Here is an 18617-nt window from a genome sequence, read left to right as displayed (position 1 = left end):
CCCATCTCAGCCCATAAAGCAGGTAGAACAAGTTTTGTGGTGTCTGTCAGGTGCCTACCGGGGTAGTGTAAAAACTACCAACAGAACTCCTTTCTGGCACCTTCCCCGGTGGAATTGTGCATGGGGTGTGTTTGGAACATTTTGTCACCAGCCGAGTCCAAAATTCAGCGCTTCCCCATCTCAGCCCAGAAAGCAGGTAGAACAAGTTTTGTGGGGCCTTTCAGCTTCCTACGCAAGTAATGTAAAAACTACCAACAGAATTCCTTTCTGGCACCTTCCCCGGTGGAGTTGTGCATGGGGTGTATTTGGAACATTTTGTCACCAGCCAAGTCCAAAATTCAGCGCTTCCCCATCTCAGCCCAGAAAGCCGGTAGAACAAGTTTTGTGGTGTCTTTCAGCTGCCTACCGGGGTAGTGTAAAAAGCACCAAAAGAAGTCCTTTCTGGCACCTTCCCCGGTGGAGTTGTGCATGGGGTGTGTTTGGAACATTTTATCGCCAGCCGACTCCAAAATTCAGCGCTTCCCCATCTCAGCCCAGAAAGCAGGTAGAACAACTTTCGTGGTGCCTTTCAGCTGCCTACCGGGGTAGTGTAAGAATTACTACCAGAACTCCTTTCTGGCACCTTCCCCGGTGGAGTTGTGCATGGGGTGTGCTTGGAACATTTTGTCACCAGCCGAGTCCAAAATTCAGCGCTTCCCCATCTCAGCCCAGAAAGCAGGTAGAACAAGTTTTGTGATGTCTGTCAGGTGCCTACCTGGGTAGTGTAAAAACTACCAACAGAACTCCTTTCTGGCACCTTCCCCGGTGGAGTTGTGCATGGGGTGTGCTTGGAACATTTTGTCACCAGCCGAGTCCAAAATTCAGCGCTTCCCCATCTCAGCCCAGAAAGCAGGTAGAACAAGTTTTGTGGTGTCTGTCAGGTGCCTACCTGGGGAGTGTAAAAACTACCAACAGAACTCCTTTCTGGCACCTTCCCCAGCGGAGTTGTGCATGGGGTGTGCTTGGAACATTTTGTCACCAGCCGACTCCAAAATTCAGCGCTTCCCCATCTCAGCCCAGAAAGCAGGTAGAACAAGTTTTGTGGGGCCTTTCAGCTGCCTACGCAAGTAATGTAAAAACTACCAACAGAATTCATTTCTGGCACCTTCACCGGTGGAGTTGTGCATGGGGTGTGTTTGGAACATTTTGTCACCAGCCGAGTCCAAAATTCAGCGCTTCCCCATCTCAGCCCAGAAAGCAGGTAGAACAAGTTTTGTGGTGTCTTTCAGCTGCTTACCAGGGTAGTGTAAAAACTACCAAAAGCACTCCTTTCAGGCACCTTCCCGGTGGAGTTGTGCATGCGGTGAGCTTGGAACATTTTATCGCCAGCCGAGTCCAAAAGTCAGCGCTTCCCCATCTCAGCCCAGAAAGCCGGTAGAACAAGTTTTGTGGTGCCTTTCAGCTGCCTACCGGGGTAGTGTAAGAATTACTACCATTACTCCTTTCTGGCACCTTCCCCGGTGGAGTTGTGCATGGGGTGTGCTTGGAACATTTTGTCACCAGCCGAGTCCAAAATTCAGCGCTTCCCCATCTCAGCCCAGAAAGCAGGTAGAACAACTTTCGTAGTGCATTTCAGCTGCCTACCGGGGTAGTGTAAGAATTACTACCATTACTCCTTTCTGGCACCTTCCCCGGTGGAGTTGTGCATGGGGTGTGCTTGGAACATTTTGTCACCAGCCGAGTCCAAAATTCAGCGCTTCCCCATCTCAGCCCAGAAAGCAGGTAGAACAAGTTTTGTGGGGCCTTTCAGCTTCCTACACAAGTAATGTAAAAACTACCAACAGAATTCCTTTCTGGCACCTTCCCCGGTGGAGTTGTGCATGGGGTGTGTTTGGAACATTTTGTCACCAGCCGAGTCCAAAATTCAGCGCTTCCCCATCTCAGCCCAGAAAGCAGGTAGAACAAGTTTTGTGGTGTCTGTCAGGTGCCTACCTGGGGAGTGTAAAAACTACCAACAGAACTCCTTTCTGGCACCTTCCCCAGCGGAGTTGTGCATGGGGTGTGCTTGGAACATTTTGTCACCAGCCGACTCCAAAATTCAGCGCTTCCCCATCTCCGCCCAGAAAGCAGGTAGAACAAGTTTTGTGGTGTCTGTCTGGTGCCTACCGGGGTAGTGTAAAAACTACCAAAAGCACTCCTTTCTGGCACCTTCCCGGTGGAGTTGTGCATGGGGTGTGCTTGGAACATTTTGTCACCAGCCGAGTCCAAAATTCAGCGCTTCCCCATCTCAGCCCAGAAAGCAGATAGAACAAGTTTTGTGGTGTCTGTCAGGTGCCTACCGGGGTAGTGTAAGAATTACTACCATTACTCCTTTCTGGCACCTTCCCCGGTGGAGTTGTGCATGGGGTGTGCTTGGAACATTTTGTCACCAGCCGAGTCCAAAATTCAGCGCTTCCCCATCTCAGCCCAGAAAGCAGGTAGAACAAGTTTTGTGGGGCCTTTCAGCTGCCTACGCAAGTAATGTAAAAACTACCAACAGAATTCCTTTCTGGCACCTTCCCCGGTGGAGTTGTGCATGGGGTGTGCTTGGAACATTTTGTCACCAGCCGAGTCCAAAATTCAGCGCTTCCCCATCTCAGCCCAGAAAGCAGGTAGAACAAGTTTTGTGGTGTCTGTCAGATGCCTACCTGGGGAGTGTAAAAACTACCAACAGAACTCCTTTCTGGCACCTTCCCCAGCGGAGTTGTGCATGGGGTGTGCTTGGAACATTTTGTCACCAGCCGAGTCCAAAATTCAGCGCTTCCCCATCTCAGCCCAGAAAGCAGGTAGAACAAGTTTTGTGGGGCCTTTCAGCTTCCTACGCAAGTAATGTAAAAACTACCAACAGAATTCCTTTCTGGCACCTTCCTCGGTGGAGTTGTGCATGGGGTGTGCTTAGAACATTTTGTCACCAGCCGAGTCCGATAGTCAGCGCTTCCCCATCTCAGCCCAGAAAGCAGGTAGAACAACTTTCGTGGTGCCTTTCAGCTACCTACCGGGGTAGTGTAAGAATTACTACCAGAAGTCCTTTCTGGCACCTTCCCCGGTGGAGTTGTGCATGGGGTGTGCTTGGAACATTTTGTCACCAGCCGAGTCCAAAAGTCAGCGCTTCCCCATCTCAGCCCAGAAAGCAGGTAGAACAAGTTTTGTGGTGTCTGTCAGGTGCCTACCGGGGTAGTGTAAAAACTACCAACAGAACTCCTTTCTGGCACCTTCCCTGGTGGAGTTGTGCATGGGGTGTGCTTGGAACATTTTGTCACCAGCCGAGTCCAAAATTCAGCGCTTCCCCATCTCAGCCCAGAAAGCAGGTAGAACAAGTTTTGTGGTGTCTGTCAGGTGCCTACCTGGGGAGTGTAAAAACTACCAACAGAACTCCTTTCTGGCACCTTCCCCAGCGGAGTTGTGCATGGGGTGTGCTTGGAACATTTTGTCACCAGCCGACTCCAAAATTCAGCGCTTCCCCATCTCCGCCCAGAAAGCAGGTAGAACAACTTTCGTGGCGCCTTTCAGCTGCCTACGGGGGTAGTGTAAGAATTACTACCAGAACTCCTTTCTGGCACCTTCCCCGGTGGAGTTGTGCATGGGGTGTGCTTGGAACATTTTGTCACCAGCCGAGTCCAAAATTCAGCGCTTCCCCATCTCAGCCCAGAAAGCAGGTAGAACAAGTTTTGTGGGGCCTTTCAGCTTCCTACGCAAGTAATGTAAAAACTACCAACAGAATTCTTTTCTGGCACCTTCCCCGGTGGAGTTGTGCATGGGGTGTGGTTGGAACATTTTGTCACCAGCCGAGTCCGAAAGTCAGCGCTTCCCCATCTCAGCCCAGAAAGCAGGTAGAACAACTTTCGTGGTGCCTTTCAGCTACCTACCGGGGTAGTGTAAGAATTACTACCAGAACTCCTTTCTGGCACCTTCCCCGGTGGAGTTGTGCATGGGGTGTGCTTGGAACATTTTGTCACCAGCCGAGTCCAAAAGTCAGCGCTTCCCCATCTCAGCCCAGAAAGCAGGTAGAACAACTTTCGTGGTGCCTTTCAGCTGCCTTCCGGGGTAGTGTAAAAACTACCAACAGTACTCCTTTCTGGCACCTTCCCCGGTGGAGTTGTGCATGGGGGTGTGTTTGGAACATTTTGTCACCAGCCGAGTCCAAAATTCAGCGCTTCCCCATCTCAGCCCAGAAAGCAGGTAGAACAAGTTTTGTGGTGTCTGTCAGGTGCCTACCGACGTAGTGTAAAAACTACCAACAGAACTCCTTTCTGGCACCTTCCCCGGTGGTATTGTGCATGGGGTGTGCTTGGAACATTTTGTCACCAGCCGAGTCCAAAATTCAGCGCTTCCCCATCTCAGCCCATAAAGCAGGTAGAACAAGTTTTGTGGTGTCTGTCAGGTGCCTACCTGGGGAGTGTAAAAACTACCAACAGAACTCCTTTCTGGCACCTTCCCCAGCGGAGTTGTGCATGGGGTGTGCTTGGAACATTTTGTCACCAGCCGACTCCAAAATTCAGCGCTTCCCCATCTCAGCCCAGAAAGCAGCTAGAACAAGTTTTGTGGGGCCTTTCAGCTTCCTACGCAAGTAATGTAAAAACTACCAACAGAACTCCTTTCTGGCACCTTCCCCGGTGGAGTTGTGCATGGGGTGAGCTTGGAACATTTTATCGCCAGCCGAGTCCAAACTTCAGCGCTTCCCCATCTCAGCCCAGAAAGCAGGTAGAACAAGTTTTGTGGTGTCTGTCAGGTGCCTACCGGGGGTAGTGTAAGAATTACTACGAACAGAACTCCTTTCTGGCACCTTCCCCGGTGGAGTTGTACATGGGGTGTGCTTGGAACATTTTGTCACCAGCCGAGTCCAAAATTCAGCGCTTCCCCATCTCAGCCCAGAAAGCAGGTAGAACAAGTTTTGTGGTGTCCTTCAGCTGCCTACGCAAGTAATGTAAAAACTACCAACAGAATTCCTTTCTGGCACCTTCCCCGGTGGAGTTGTGCATGGGGTGAGCTTGGAACATTTTATCGCCAGCCGAGTCCAAAATTCAGCGCTTCCCCATCTCAGCCCAGAAAGCAGATAGAACAAGTTTTGTGGTGTCTGTCAGCTGCCTACCGGGGTAGTGTAAGAATTACTACCATTACTCCTTTCTGGCACCTTCCCCGGTGGAGTTGTGCATGGGGTGTGCTTGGAACATTTTGTCACCAGCCGAGTCCAAAAGTCAGCGCTTCCCCATCTCAGCCCAGAAAGCAGGTAGAACAAGTTTTGTGGGGCCTTTCAGCTGCCTACGCAAGTAATGTAAAAACTACCAACAGAATTCCATTCTGGCACCTTCCCGGTGGAGTTGTGCATGGGGTGTGTTTGGAACATTTTGTCACCAGCCGAGTCCAAAATTCAGCGCTTCCCCATCTCAGCCCAGAAAGCAGGTAGAACAAGTTTTGTGGGGCCTTTCAGCTTCCTACGCAAGTAATGTAAAAACTACCAACAGAATTCCTTTCTGGCACCTTCCCCGGTGGAGTTGTGCATGGGGTGTGGTTGGAACATTTTGTCACCAGCCGAGTCCGAAAGTCAGCGATTCCCCATCTCAGCCCAGAAAGCAGGTAGAACAACTTTCGTGGTGCCTTTCAGCTACCTACCGGGGTAGTGTAAGAATTACTAGCAGAACTCCTTTCTGGCACCTTCAACGGTGGAGTTGTGCATGGGGTGTGCTTGGAACATTTTGTCACCAGCCGAGTCCAAAAGTCAGCGCTTCCCCATCTCAGCCCAGAAAGCAGGTAGAACAAGTTTTTTGGCGCCTTTCAGCTTCCTACGCAAGTAATGTAAAAACTACCAAGAGAACTCCTTTCTGGCACCTTCCCCGGTGGTATTGTGCATGGGGTGTGCTTGGAACATTTTGTCACCAGCCGAGTCCAAAATTCAGCGCTTCCCCATCTCAGCCCAGAAAGCAGATAGAACAAGTTTTGTGGTGTCTGTCAGGTGCCTACCGGGGTAGTGTAAGAATTACTACGAACAGAACTCCTTTCTGGCACCTTCCCCGGTGGAGTTGTGCATGGGGTGTGTTTGGAACATTTTGTCACCAGCCGAGTCCAAAAGTCAGCGCTTCCCCATCTCAGCCCAGAAAGCAGGTAGAACAAGTTTTGTGGTGTCTGTCAGGTGCCTACCGGGGTAGTGTAAAAACTACCAACAGAACTCCTTTCTGGCACCTTCCCCGGTGGAGTTGTGCATGGGGTGTGCTTGGAACATTTTGTCACCAGCCGAGTCCAAAATTCAGCGCTTCCCCATCTCAGCCCAGAAAGCAGGTAGAACAAGTTTTGTGGTGTCTGTCAGGTGCCTACCGAGGTAGTGTAAGAAGTACTACCAAAACTCCTTTCTGGCACCTTCCCCGGTGGTATTGTGCATGGGGGTGTGCTTGGAACATTTTGTCACCAGCCGAGTCCAAAATTCAGCGCTTCCCCATCTCCGCCCAGAAAGCAGGTAGAACAACTTTCGTGGTGCCTTTCAGCTGCCTACCGGGGTAGTGTAAGAATTACTACCAATACTCCTTTCTGGCACCTTCCCCGGTGGAATTGTGCATGGGGTGTGCTTGGAACATTTTGTCACCAGCCGACTCCAAAATTCAGCGCTTCCCCATCTCCGCCCAGAAAGCAGGTAGAACAACTTTCGTGGCGCCTTTCAGCTGCCTACCGGGGTAGTGTAAGAATTACTACTAATACTCCTTTCTGGCACCTTCCCCGGTGGAGTTGTGCATGGGGTGTGTTTGGAACATTTTGTCACCAGCCGAGTCCAAAATTCAGCGCTTCCCCATCTCAGCCCAGAAAGCAGGTAGAACAAGTTTTGTGGGGCCTTTCAGCTTCCTACGCAAGTAATGTAAAAACTACCAACAGAATTCCTTTCTGGCACCTTCCTCGGTGGAGTTGTGCCTGGGGTGTGCTTAGAACATTTTGTCACCAGCCGAGTCCGAAAGTCAGCGCTTCCCCATCTCAGCCCAGAAAGCAGGTAGAACAACTTTCGGGGTGCCTTTCAGCTACCTACCGGGGTAGTGTAAGAATTACTACCAGAAGTCCTTTCTGGCACCTTCCCCGGTGGAGTTGTGCATGGGGTGTGTTTGGAACATTTTGTCACCAGCCGAGTCCAAAAGTCAGCGCTTCCCCATCTCAGCCCAGAAAGCAGGTAGAACAAGTTTTGTGGTGTCTGTCAGGTGCCTACCGGGGTAGTGTAAAAACTACCAACAGAACTCCTTTCTGGCACCTTCCCTGGTGGAGTTGTGCATGGGGTGTGCTTGGAACATTTTGTCACCAGCCGAGTCCAAAATTCAGCGCTTCCCCATCTCAGCCCAGAAAGCAGGTAGAACAAGTTTTGTGGTGTCTGTCAGGTGCCTACCTGGGGAGTGTAAAAACTACCAACAGAACTCCTTTCTGGCACCTTCCCCCGGTGGAGTTGTGCATGGGGTGTGCTTGGAACATTTTGTCACCAGCCGAGTCCAAAATTCAGCGCTTCCCCATCTCAGCCCAGAAAGCAGGTAGAACAAGTTTTGTGATGTCTGTCAGGTGCCTACCTGGGTAGTGTAAAAACTACCAAGAGAACTCCTTTCTGGCACCTTCCCCGGTGGTATTGTGCATGGGGTGTGCTTGGAACATTTTGTTACCAGCCGAGTCCAAAATTCAGCGCTTCCCCCATCTCAGCCCAGAAAGCAGATAGAACAAGTTTTGTGGTGTCTGTCAGGTGCCTACCGGGGTAGTGTAAGAATTACTACGAACAGAACTCCTTTCTGGCACCTTCCCCGGTGGAGTTGTGCATGGGGTGTGTTTGGAACATTTTGTCACCAGCCGAGTCCAAAAGTCAGCGCTTCCCCATCTCAGCCCAGAAAGCAGGTAGAACAAGTTTTGTGGTGTCTGTCAGGTGCCTACCGGGGTAGTGTAAAAACTACCAACAGAACTCCTTTCTGGCACCTTCCCCGGTGGAGTTGTGCATGGGGTGTGTTTGGAACATTTTGTCACCAGCCGAGTCCAAAATTCAGCGCTTCCCCATCTCAGCCCAGAAAGCAAGTAGAACAAGTTTTGTGGTGTCCTTCAGCTGCCTACGCAAGTAATGTAAAAACTACCAACAGAATTCCTTTCTGGCACCTTCCCCGGTGGAGTTGTGCATGGGGTGAGCTTGGAACATTTTATCGCCAGCCGAGTCCAAAATTCAGCGCTTCCCCATCTCAGCCCAGAAAGCAGGTAGAACAACTTTCGTAGTGCCTTTCAGCTGCCTACCGGGGGTAGTGTAAGAATTACTACCATTACTCCTTTCTGGCACCTTCCCCGGTGGAGTTGTGCATGGGGTGTGCTTGGAACATTTTGTCACCAGCCGAGTCCAAAATTCAGCGCTTCCCCATCTCAGCCCAGAAAGCAGGTAGAACAAGTTTTGTGGGGCCTTTCAGCTGCCTACGCAAGTAATGTAAAAACTACCAACAGAAATTCAATTCTGGAACCTTCCCGGTGGAGTTGTGCATGGGGTGTGTTTGGAACATTTTGTCACCAGCCGAGTCCAAAATTCAGCGCTTCCCCATCTCAGCCCAGAAAGCAGGTAGAACAAGTTTTGTGGGGCCTTTCAGCTGCCTACGCAAGTAATGTAAAAACTACCAACAGAATTCAATTCTGGCACCTTCCCCGGTGGAGTTGTGCATGGGGTGTGGTTGGAACATTTTGTCACCAGCCGAGTCCGAAAGTCAGCGATTCCCCATCTCAGCCCAGAAAGCAGGTAGAACAACTTTCGTGGTGCCTTTCAGCTACCTACCGGGGTAGTGTAAGAATTACTAGCAGAACTCCTTTCTGGCACCTTCAACGGTGGAGTTGTGCATGGGGTGTGTTTGGAACATTTTGTCACCAGCCGAGTCCAAAAGTCAGCGCTTCCCCATCTCAGCCCAGAAAGCAGGTAGAACAAGTTTTGTGGGGCCTTTCAGCTTCCTACGCAAGTAATGTAAAAACTACCAAGAGAACTCCTTTCTGGCACCTTCCCCGGTGGTATTGTGCATGGGGTGTGCTTGGAACATTTTGTCACCAGCCGAGTCCAAAATTCAGCGCTTCCCCATCTCAGCCCAGAAAGCAGATAGAACAAGTTTTGTGGTGTCTGTCAGGTGCCTACCGGGGTAGTGTAAGAATTACTACGAACAGAACTCCTTTCTGGCACCTTCCCCGGTGGAGTTGTGCATGGGGTGTGTTTGGAACATTTTGTCACCAGCCGAGTCCAAAAGTCAGCGCTTCCCCATCTCAGCCCAGAAAGCAGGTAGAACAAGTTTTGTGGTGTCTGTCAGGTGCCTACCGGGGTAGTGTAAAAACTACCAACAGAACTCCTTTCTGGCACCTTCCCCGGTGGAGTTGTGCATGGGGTGTGCTTGGAACATTTTGTCACCAGCCGAGTCCAAAATTCAGCGCTTCCCCATCTCAGCCCAGAAAGCAGGTAGAACAAGTTTTGTGGTGTCTGTCAGGTGCCTACCGGGGTAGTGTAAGAAGTACTACCAAAACTCCTTTCTGGCACCTTCCCCGGTGGTATTGTGCATGGGGTGTGCTTGGAACATTTTGTCACCAGCCGAGTCCAAAATTCAGCGCTTCCCCATCTCCGCCCAGAAAGCAGGTAGAACAACTTTCGTGGTGCCTTTCAGCTGCCTACCGGGGTAGTGTAAGAATTACTACCAATACTCCTTTCTGGCACCTTCCCCGGTGGAATTGTGCATGGGGTGTGCTTGGAACATTTTGTCACCAGCCGACTCCAAAATTCAGCGCTTCCCCATCTCCGCCCAGAAAGCAGGTAGAACAACTTTCGTGGCGCCTTTCAGCTGCCTACCGGGGTAGTGTAAGAATTACTACTAATACTCCTTTCTGGCACCTTCCCCGGTGGAGTTGTGCATGGGGTGTGTTTGGAACATTTTGTCACCAGCCGAGTCCAAAATTCAGCGCTTCCCCATCTCAGCCCAGAAAGCAGGTAGAACAAGTTTTGTGGGGCCTTTCAGCTTCCTACGCAAGTAATGTAAAAAACTACCAACAGAATTCCTTTCTGGCACCTTCCTCGGTGGAGTTGTGCCTGGGGTGTGCTTAGAACATTTTGTCACCAGCCGAGTCCGAAAGTCAGCGCTTCCCCATCTCAGCCCAGAAAGCAGGTAGAACAACTTTCGTGGTGCCTTTCAGCTACCTACCGGGGTAGTGTAAGAATTACTACCAGAAGTCCTTTCTGGCACCTTCCCCGGTGGAGTTGTGCATGGGGTGTGTTTGGAACATTTTGTCACCAGCCGAGTCCAAAAGTCAGCGCTTCCCCATCTCAGCCCAGAAAGCAGATAGAACAAGTTTTGTGGTGTCTGTCAGGTGCCTACCGGGGTAGTGTAAAAACTACCAACAGAACTCCTTTCTGGCACCTTCCCTGGTGGAGTTGTGCATGGGGTGTGCTTGGAACATTTTGTCACCAGCCGAGTCCAAAATTCAGCGCTTCCCCATCTCAGCCCAGAAAGCAGGTAGAACAAGTTTTGTGGTGTCTGTCAGGTGCCTACCTGGGGAGTGTAAAAACTACCAACAGAACTCCTTTCTGGCACCTTCCCCAGCGGAGTTGTGCATGGGGTGTGCTTGGAACATTTTGTCACCAGCCGAGTCCAAAATTCAGCGCTTCCCCATCTCAGCCCAGAAAGCAGGTAGAACAAGTTTTGTGGTGCCTTTCAGCTGCCTACGCAAGTAATGTAAAAACTACCAAGAGAACTCCTTTCTGGCACCTTCCCCGGTGGTATTGTGCATGGGGTGTGCTTGGAACATTTTGTCACCAGCCGAGTCCAAAATTCAGCGCTTCCCCATCTCAGCCCAGAAAGCAGATAGAACAAGTTTTGTGGTGTCTGTCAGGTGCCTACCGGGGTAGTGTAAGAATTACTACGAACAGAACTCCTTTCTGGCACCTTCCCCGGTGGAGTTGTGCATGGGGTGTGTTTGGAACATTTTGTCACCAGCCGAGTCCAAAAGTCAGCGCTTCCCCATCTCAGCCCAGAAAGCAGGTAGAACAAGTTTTGTGGTGTCTGTCAGGTGCCTACCGGGGTAGTGTAAAAACTACCAACAGAACTCCTTTCTGGCACCTTCCCCGGTGGAGTTGTGCATGGGGTGTGCTTGGAACATTTTGTCACCAGCCGAGTCCAAAATTCAGCGCTTCCCCATCTCAGCCCAGAAAGCAGGTAGAACAAGTTTTGTGGTGTCTGTCAGGTGCCTACCGGGGTAGTGTAAGAAGTACTACCAAAACTCCTTTCTGGCACCTTCCCCGGTGGTATTGTGCATGGGGTGTGCTTGGAACATTTTGTCACCAGCCGAGTCCAAAATTCAGCGCTTCCCCACCTCCGCCCAGAAAGCAGGTAGAACAACTTTCGTGGTGCCTTTCAGCTGCCTACCGGGGGTAGTGTAAGAATTACTACCAATACTCCTTTCTGGCACCTTCCCCGGTGGAATTGTGCATGGGGTGTGCTTGGAACATTTTGTCACCAGCCGACTCCAAAATTCAGCGCTTCCCCATCTCCGCCCAGAAAGCAGGTAGAACAACTTTCGTGGCGCCTTTCAGCTGCCTACCGGGGTAGTGTAAGAATTACTACTAATACTCCTTTCTGGCACCTTCCCCGGTGGAGTTGTGCATGGGGTGTGCTTGGAACATTTTGTCACCAGCCGAGTCCAAAATTCAGCGCTTCCCCATCTCAGCCCAGAAAGCAGGTAGAACAAGTTTTGTGGGGCCTTTCAGCTTCCTACGCAAGTAATGTAAAAACTACCAACAGAATTCCTTTCTGGCACCTTCCTCGGTGGAGTTGTGCCTGGGGTGTGCTTAGAACATTTTGTCACCAGCCGAGTCCGAAAGTCAGCGCTTCCCCATCTCAGCCCAGAAAGCAGGTAGAACAACTTTCGTGGTGCCTTTCAGCTACCTACCGGGGTAGTGTAAGAATTACTACCAGAAGTCCTTTCTGGCACCTTCCCCGGTGGAGTTGTGCATGGGGTGTGTTTGGAACATTTTGTCACCAGCCGAGTCCAAAAGTCAGCGCTTCCCCATCTCAGCCCAGAAAGCAGATAGAACAAGTTTTGTGGTGTCTGTCAGGTGCCTACCGGGGTAGTGTAAAAACTACCAACAGAACTCCTTTCTGGCACCTTCCCTGGTGGAGTTGTGCATGGGGTGTGCTTGGAACATTTTGTCACCAGCCGAGTCCAAAATTCAGCGCTTCCCCATCTCAGCCCAGAAAGCAGGTAGAACAAGTTTTGTGGTGTCTGTCAGGTGCCTACCTGGGGAGTGTAAAAACTACCAACAGAACTCCTTTCTGGCACCTTCCCCAGCGGAGTTGTGCATGGGGTGTGCTTGGAACATTTTGTCACCAGCCGAGTCCAAAATTCAGCGCTTCCCCATCTCAGCCCAGAAAGCAGGTAGAACAAGTTTTGTGGGGCCTTTCAGCTGTCTATGCAAGTAATGTAAAAACTACCAACAGAACTCCTTTCTGGCACCTTCCCCAGCGGAGTTGTGCATGGGGTGTGGTTGGAACATTTTGTCACCAGCCGAGTCCAAAATTCAGCGCTTCCCCATCTCAGCCCAGAAAGCAGGTAGAACAAGTTTTGTGGGGCCTTTCAGCTGCCTACCGAGGTAGTGTAAGAAGTACTACCAAAACTCCTTTCTGGCACCTTCCCCGGTGGTATTGTGCATGGGGTGTGCTTGGAACATTTTGTCACCAGCCGAGTCCAAAAGTCAGCGCTTCCCCATCTCAGCCCAGAAAGCAGCTAGAACAAGTTTTGTGGGGCCTTTCAGCTGTCTATGCAAGTAATGTAAAAACTACCAACAGAATTCCTTTCTGGCACCTTCCCCGGTGGAGTCGTGCATGGGGTGTGCTTGGAACATTTTGTCACCAGCCGAGTCCAAAATTCAGCGCTTCCCGATCTCAGCCCAGAAAGCAGGTAGAACAAGTTTTGTGGTGTCTGTCAGGTGCCTACCGGGGTAGTGTAAAAACTACCAACAGAAGTCCTTTCTGGCACCTTCCCCGGTGGAGTTGTGCATGGGGTGTGTTTGGAACATTTTATCGCCAGCCGAGTCCAAAATTCAGCGCTTCCCCATCGCAGCCCAGAAAGCCGGTAGAACAAGTTTTGTGGTGTCTTTCAGCTGCCTACCGGGGTAGTGTAAAAACTACCAACAGAACTCCTTTCTGGCACCTTCCCCGGTGGAATTGTGCATGGGGTGTGTTTGGAACATTTTGTCACCAGCCGAGTCCAAAATTCAGCGCTTCCCCATCTCAGCCCAGAAAGCAGGTAGAACAAGTTTTGTGGGGCCTTTCAGCTGCCTACGCAAGTAATGTAAAAACTACCAACAGAATTCCTTTCTGGCACCTTCCCCGGTGGAGTTGTGCATGGGGTGTGTTTGGAACATTTTGTCACCAGCCGAGTCCAAAATTCAGCGCTTCCCCATCTCAGCCCAGAAAGCAGGTTGAACAAGTTTTGTGGTGTCTGTCAGGTACCTACCGGGGTAGTGTAAAAACTACCAACAGAACTCCTTTCTGGCACCTTCCCCGGTGGAGTTGTGCATGGGGTGTGGTTGGAACATTTTGTCACCAGCCGAGTCCAAAATTCAGCGCTTCCCCATCTCAGCCCAGAAAGCAGGTAGAACAAGTTTTGTGGGGCCTTTCAGCTGCCTACCGAGGTAGTGTAAGAATTACTACGAACAGAACTCCTTTCTGGCACCTTCCCCGGTGGTATTGTGCATGGGGTGTGCTTGGAACATTTTGTCACCAGCCGAGTCCAAAAGTCAGCGCTTCCCCATCTCAGCCCAGAAAGCAGATAGAACAAGTTTTGTGGTGTCTGTCAGGTGCCTACCGGGGTAGTGTAAGAATTACTACGAACAGAACTCCTTTCTGGCACCTTCCCCGGTGGAGTTGTGCATGGGGTGTGTTTGGAACATTTTGTCACCAGCCGAGTCCAAAATTCAGCGCTTCCCCATCTCAACCCAGAAAGCAGGTAGAACAAGTTTTGTGGGGCTTTTCAGCTGCCTACGCAAGTAATGTAAAAACTACCAACAGAATTCCTTTCTGGCACCTTCCCCGGTGGAGTTGTGCATGGGGTGTGTTTGGAACATTTTATCGCCAGCCGAGTCCAAAATTCAGCGCTTCCCCATCTCAGCCCAGAAAGCAGGTAGAACAACTTTCATGGTGCCTTTCAGCTGCCTACCGGGGTAGTGTAAGAATTACTACCAGAACTCCTTTCTGGCACCTTCCCCATTGGAGTTGTGCATGGGGTGTGCTTGGAACATTTTGTCACCAGCCGAGTCCAAAATTCAGCGCTTCCCCATCTCAGCCCAGAAAGCAGCTAGAACAAGTTTTGTGGGGCCTTTCAGCTGCCTACGCAAGTAATGTAAAAACTACCAACAGAATTCCTTTCTGGCACCTTACCTGGGGAGTTGTGCATGGGGTGTGCTTGGAACATTTTGTCACCAGCCGAGTCCAAAATTCAGCGCTTCCCCATCTCAGCCCAGAAAGCAGGTAGAACAAGTTTTGTGGTGTCTGTCAGGTGCCTACCGGGGTAGTGTAAAAACTACCAACAGAACTCCTTTCTGGCACCTTCCCCGGTGGAGTTGTGCATGGGGTGTGTTTGGAACATTTTATCGCCAGCCGACTCCAAAATTCAGCGCTTCCCCATCTCAGCCCAGAAAGCAGGTAGAATAACTTTCGTAGTGCCTTTCAGCTGCCTACCGGGGTAGTGTAAAAACTACCAACAGAACTCCTTTCTGGCACCTTCCCCGGTGGAGTTGTGCATGGGGTGTGTTTGGAACATTTTATCGCCAGCCGAGTCCAAAATTCAGCGCTTCCCCATCGCAGCCCAGAAAGCCGGTAGAACAAGTTTTGTGGTGTCTTTCAGCTGCCTACCGGGGTAGTGTAAAAACTACCAACAGAACTCCTTTCTGGCACCTTCCCCGGTGGAATTGTGCATGGGGTGTGTTTGGAACATTTTGTCACCAGCCGAGTCCAAAATTCAGCGCTTCCCCATCTCAGCCCAGAAAGCAGGTAGAACAAGTTTTGTGGGGCCTTTCAGCTGCCTATGCAAGTAATGTAAAAACTACCAACAGAATTCCTTTCTGGCACCTTCCCCGGTGGAGTTGTGCATGGGGGTGTGTTTGGAACATTTTGTCACCAGCCGAGTCCAAAATTCAGCGCTTCCCCATCTCAGCCCAGAAAGCAGGTTGAACAAGTTTTGTGGTGTCTGTCAGGTACCTACCGGGGTAGTGTAAAAACTACCAACAGAACTCCTTTCTGGCACCTTCCCCGGTGGAGTTGTGCATGGGGTGTGGTTGGAACATTTTGTCACCAGCCGAGTCCAAAATTCAGCGCTTCCCCATCTCAGCCCAGAAAGCAGGTAGAACAAGTTTTGTGGGGCCTTTCAGCTGCCTACCGAGGTAGTGTAAGAATTACTACGAACAGAACTCCTTTCTGGCACCTTCCCCGGTGGTATTGTGCATGGGGTGTGCTTGGAACATTTTGTCACCAGCCGAGTCCAAAAGTCAGCGCTTCCCCATCTCAGCCCAGAAAGCAGATAGAACAAGTTTTGTGGTGTCTGTCAGGTGCCTACCGGGGTAGTGTAAGAATTACTACGAACAGAACTCCTTTCTGGCACCTTCCCCGGTGGAGTTGTGCATGGGGTGTGTTTGGAACATTTTGTCACCAGCCGAGTCCAAAATTCAGCGCTTCCCCATCTCAACCCAGAAAGCAGGTAGAACAAGTTTTGTGGGACCTTTCAGCTTCCTACGCAAGTAATGTAAAAACTACCAACAGAATTCCTTTCTGGCACCTTCCCCGGTGGAGTTGTGCATGGGGTGTGTTTGGAACATTTTGTCACCAGCCGAGTCCAAAAGTCAGCGCTTCCCCATCTCAGCCCAGAAAGCCGGTAGAACAAGTTTTGTGGTGCCTTTCAGCTGCCTACCGGGGTAGTGTAAAAAGCACCAACAGAAGTCCTTTCTGGCACCTTCCCCAGCGGAGTTGTGCATGGGGTGTGTTTGGAACATTTTATCGCCAGCCGAGTCCAAAATTCAGCGCTTCCCCATCTCAGCCCAGAAAGCAGGTAGAACAACTTTCATGGTGCCTTTCAGCTGCCTACCGGGGTAGTGTAAGAATTACTACCAGAAGTCCTTTCTGGCACCTTCCCCGGTGGAGTTGTGCATGGGGTGTGTTTGGAACATTTTATCGCCAGCCGAGTCCAAAATTCAGCGCTTCCCCATCGCAGCCCAGAAAGCCGGTAGAACAAGTTTTGTGGTGTCTTTCAGCTGCCTACCGGGGTAGTGTAAAAACTACCAACAGAACTCCTTTCTGGCACCTTCCCCGGTGGAATTGTGCATGGGGTGTGTTTGGAACATTTTGTCACCAGCCGAGTCCAAAATTCAGCGCTTCCCCATCTCAGCCCAGAAAGCAGGTAGAACAAGTTTTGTGGGGCCTTTCAGCTGCCTACGCAAGTAATGTAAAAACTACCAACAGAATTCCTTTCTGGCACCTTCCCCGGTGGAGTTGTGCATGGGGTGTGTTTGGAACATTTTGTCACCAGCCGAGTCCAAAATTCAGCGCTTCCCCATCTCAGCCCAGAAAGCAGGTTGAACAAGTTTTGTGGTGTCTGTCAGGTACCTACCGGGGTAGTGTAAAAACTACCAACAGAACTCCTTTCTGGCACCTTCCCCGGTGGAGTTGTGCATGGGGTGTGGTTGGAACATTTTGTCACCAGCCGAGTCCAAAATTCAGCGCTTCCCCATCTCAGCCCAGAAAGCAGGTAGAACAAGTTTTGTGGGGCCTTTCAGCTGCCTACCGAGGTAGTGTAAGAATTACTACGAACAGAACTCCTTTCTGGCACCTTCCCCGGTGGTATTGTGCATGGGGTGTGCTTGGAACATTTTGTCACCAGCCGAGTCCAAAAGTCAGCGCTTCCCCATCTCAGCCCAGAAAGCAGATAGAACAAGTTTTGTGGTGTCTGTCAGGTGCCTACCGGGGTAGTGTAAGAATTACTACGAACAGAACTCCTTTCTGGCACCTTCCCCGGTGGAGTTGTGCATGGGGTGTGTTTGGAACATTTTGTCACCAGCCGAGTCCAAAATTCAGCGCTTCCCCATCTCAACCCAGAAAGCAGGTAGAACAAGTTTTGTGGTACCTTTCAGCTTCCTACGCAAGTAATGTAAAAACTACCAACAGAATTCCTTTCTGGCACCTTCCCCGGTGGAGTTGTGCATGGGGTGTGTTTGGAACATTTTATCGCCAGCCGAGTCCAAAATTCAGCGCTTCCCCATCTCAGCCCAGAAAGCAGGTAGAACAACTTTCATGGTGCCTTTCAGCTGCCTACCGGGGTAGTGTAAGAATTACTACCAGAACTCCTTTCTGGCACCTTCCCCATTGGAGTTGTGCATGGGGTGTGCTTGGAACATTTTGTCACCAGCCGAGTCCAAAATTCAGCGCTTCCCCATCTCAGCCCAGAAAGCAGCTAGAACAAGTTTTGTGGGGCCTTTCAGCTGCCTACGCAAGTAATGTAAAAACTACCAACAGAATTCCTTTCTGGCACCTTACCTGGGGAGTTGTGCATGGGGTGTGCTTGGAACATTTTGTCACCAGCCGAGTCCAAAATTCAGCGCTTCCCCATCTCAGCCCAGAAAGCAGGTAGAACAAGTTTTGTGGTGTCTGTCAGGTGCCTACCGGGGTAGTGTAAAAACTACCAACAGAACTCCTTTCTGGCACCTTCCCCGGTGGAGTTGTGCATGGGGTGTGTTTGGAACATTTTATCGCCAGCCGACTCCAAAATTCAGCGCTTCCCCATCTCAGCCCAGAAAGCAGGTAGAATAACTTTCGTAGTGCCTTTCAGCTGCCTACCGGGGTAGTGTAAAAACTACCAACAGAACTCCTTTCTGGCACCTTCCCCGGTGGAGTTGTGCATGGGGTGTGTTTGGAACATTTTATCGCCAGCCGAGTCCAAAATTCAGCGCTTCCCCATCGCAGCCCAGAAAGCCGGTAGAACAAGTTTTGTGGTGTCTTTCAGCTGCCTACCGGGGTAGTGTAAAAACTACCAACAGAACTCCTTTCTGGCACCTTCCCCGGTGGAATTGTGCATGGGGTGTGTTTGGAACATTTTGTCACCAGCCGAGTCCAAAATTCAGCGCTTCCCCATCTCAGCCCAGAAAGCAGGTAGAACAAGTTTTGTGGGGCCTTTCAGCTGCCTATGCAAGTAATGTAAAAACTACCAACAGAATTCCTTTCTGGCACCTTCCCCGGTGGAGTTGTGCATGGGGTGTGTTTGGAACATTTTGTCACCAGCCGAGTCCAAAATTCAGCGCTTCCCCATCTCAGCCCAGAAAGCAGGTTGAACAAGTTTTGTGGTGTCTGTCAGGTACCTACCGGGGTAGTGTAAAAACTACCAACAGAACTCCTTTCTGGCACCTTCCCCGGTGGAGTTGTGCATGGGGTGTGGTTGGAACATTTTGTCACCAGCCGAGTCCAAAATTCAGCGCTTCCCCATCTCAGCCCAGAAAGCAGGTAGAACAAGTTTTGTGGGGCCTTTCAGCTGCCTACCGAGGTAGTGTAAGAATTACTACGAACAGAACTCCTTTCTGGCACCTTCCCCGGTGGTATTGTGCATGGGGTGTGCTT

This window comes from Falco peregrinus, chromosome 1 (assembly GCF_023634155.1).
Source record: "Falco peregrinus isolate bFalPer1 chromosome 1, bFalPer1.pri, whole genome shotgun sequence".
Taxonomy (NCBI): Eukaryota; Metazoa; Chordata; class Aves; order Falconiformes; family Falconidae; genus Falco; species Falco peregrinus.
Note: the sequence above shows the minus strand (reverse complement) of the source record.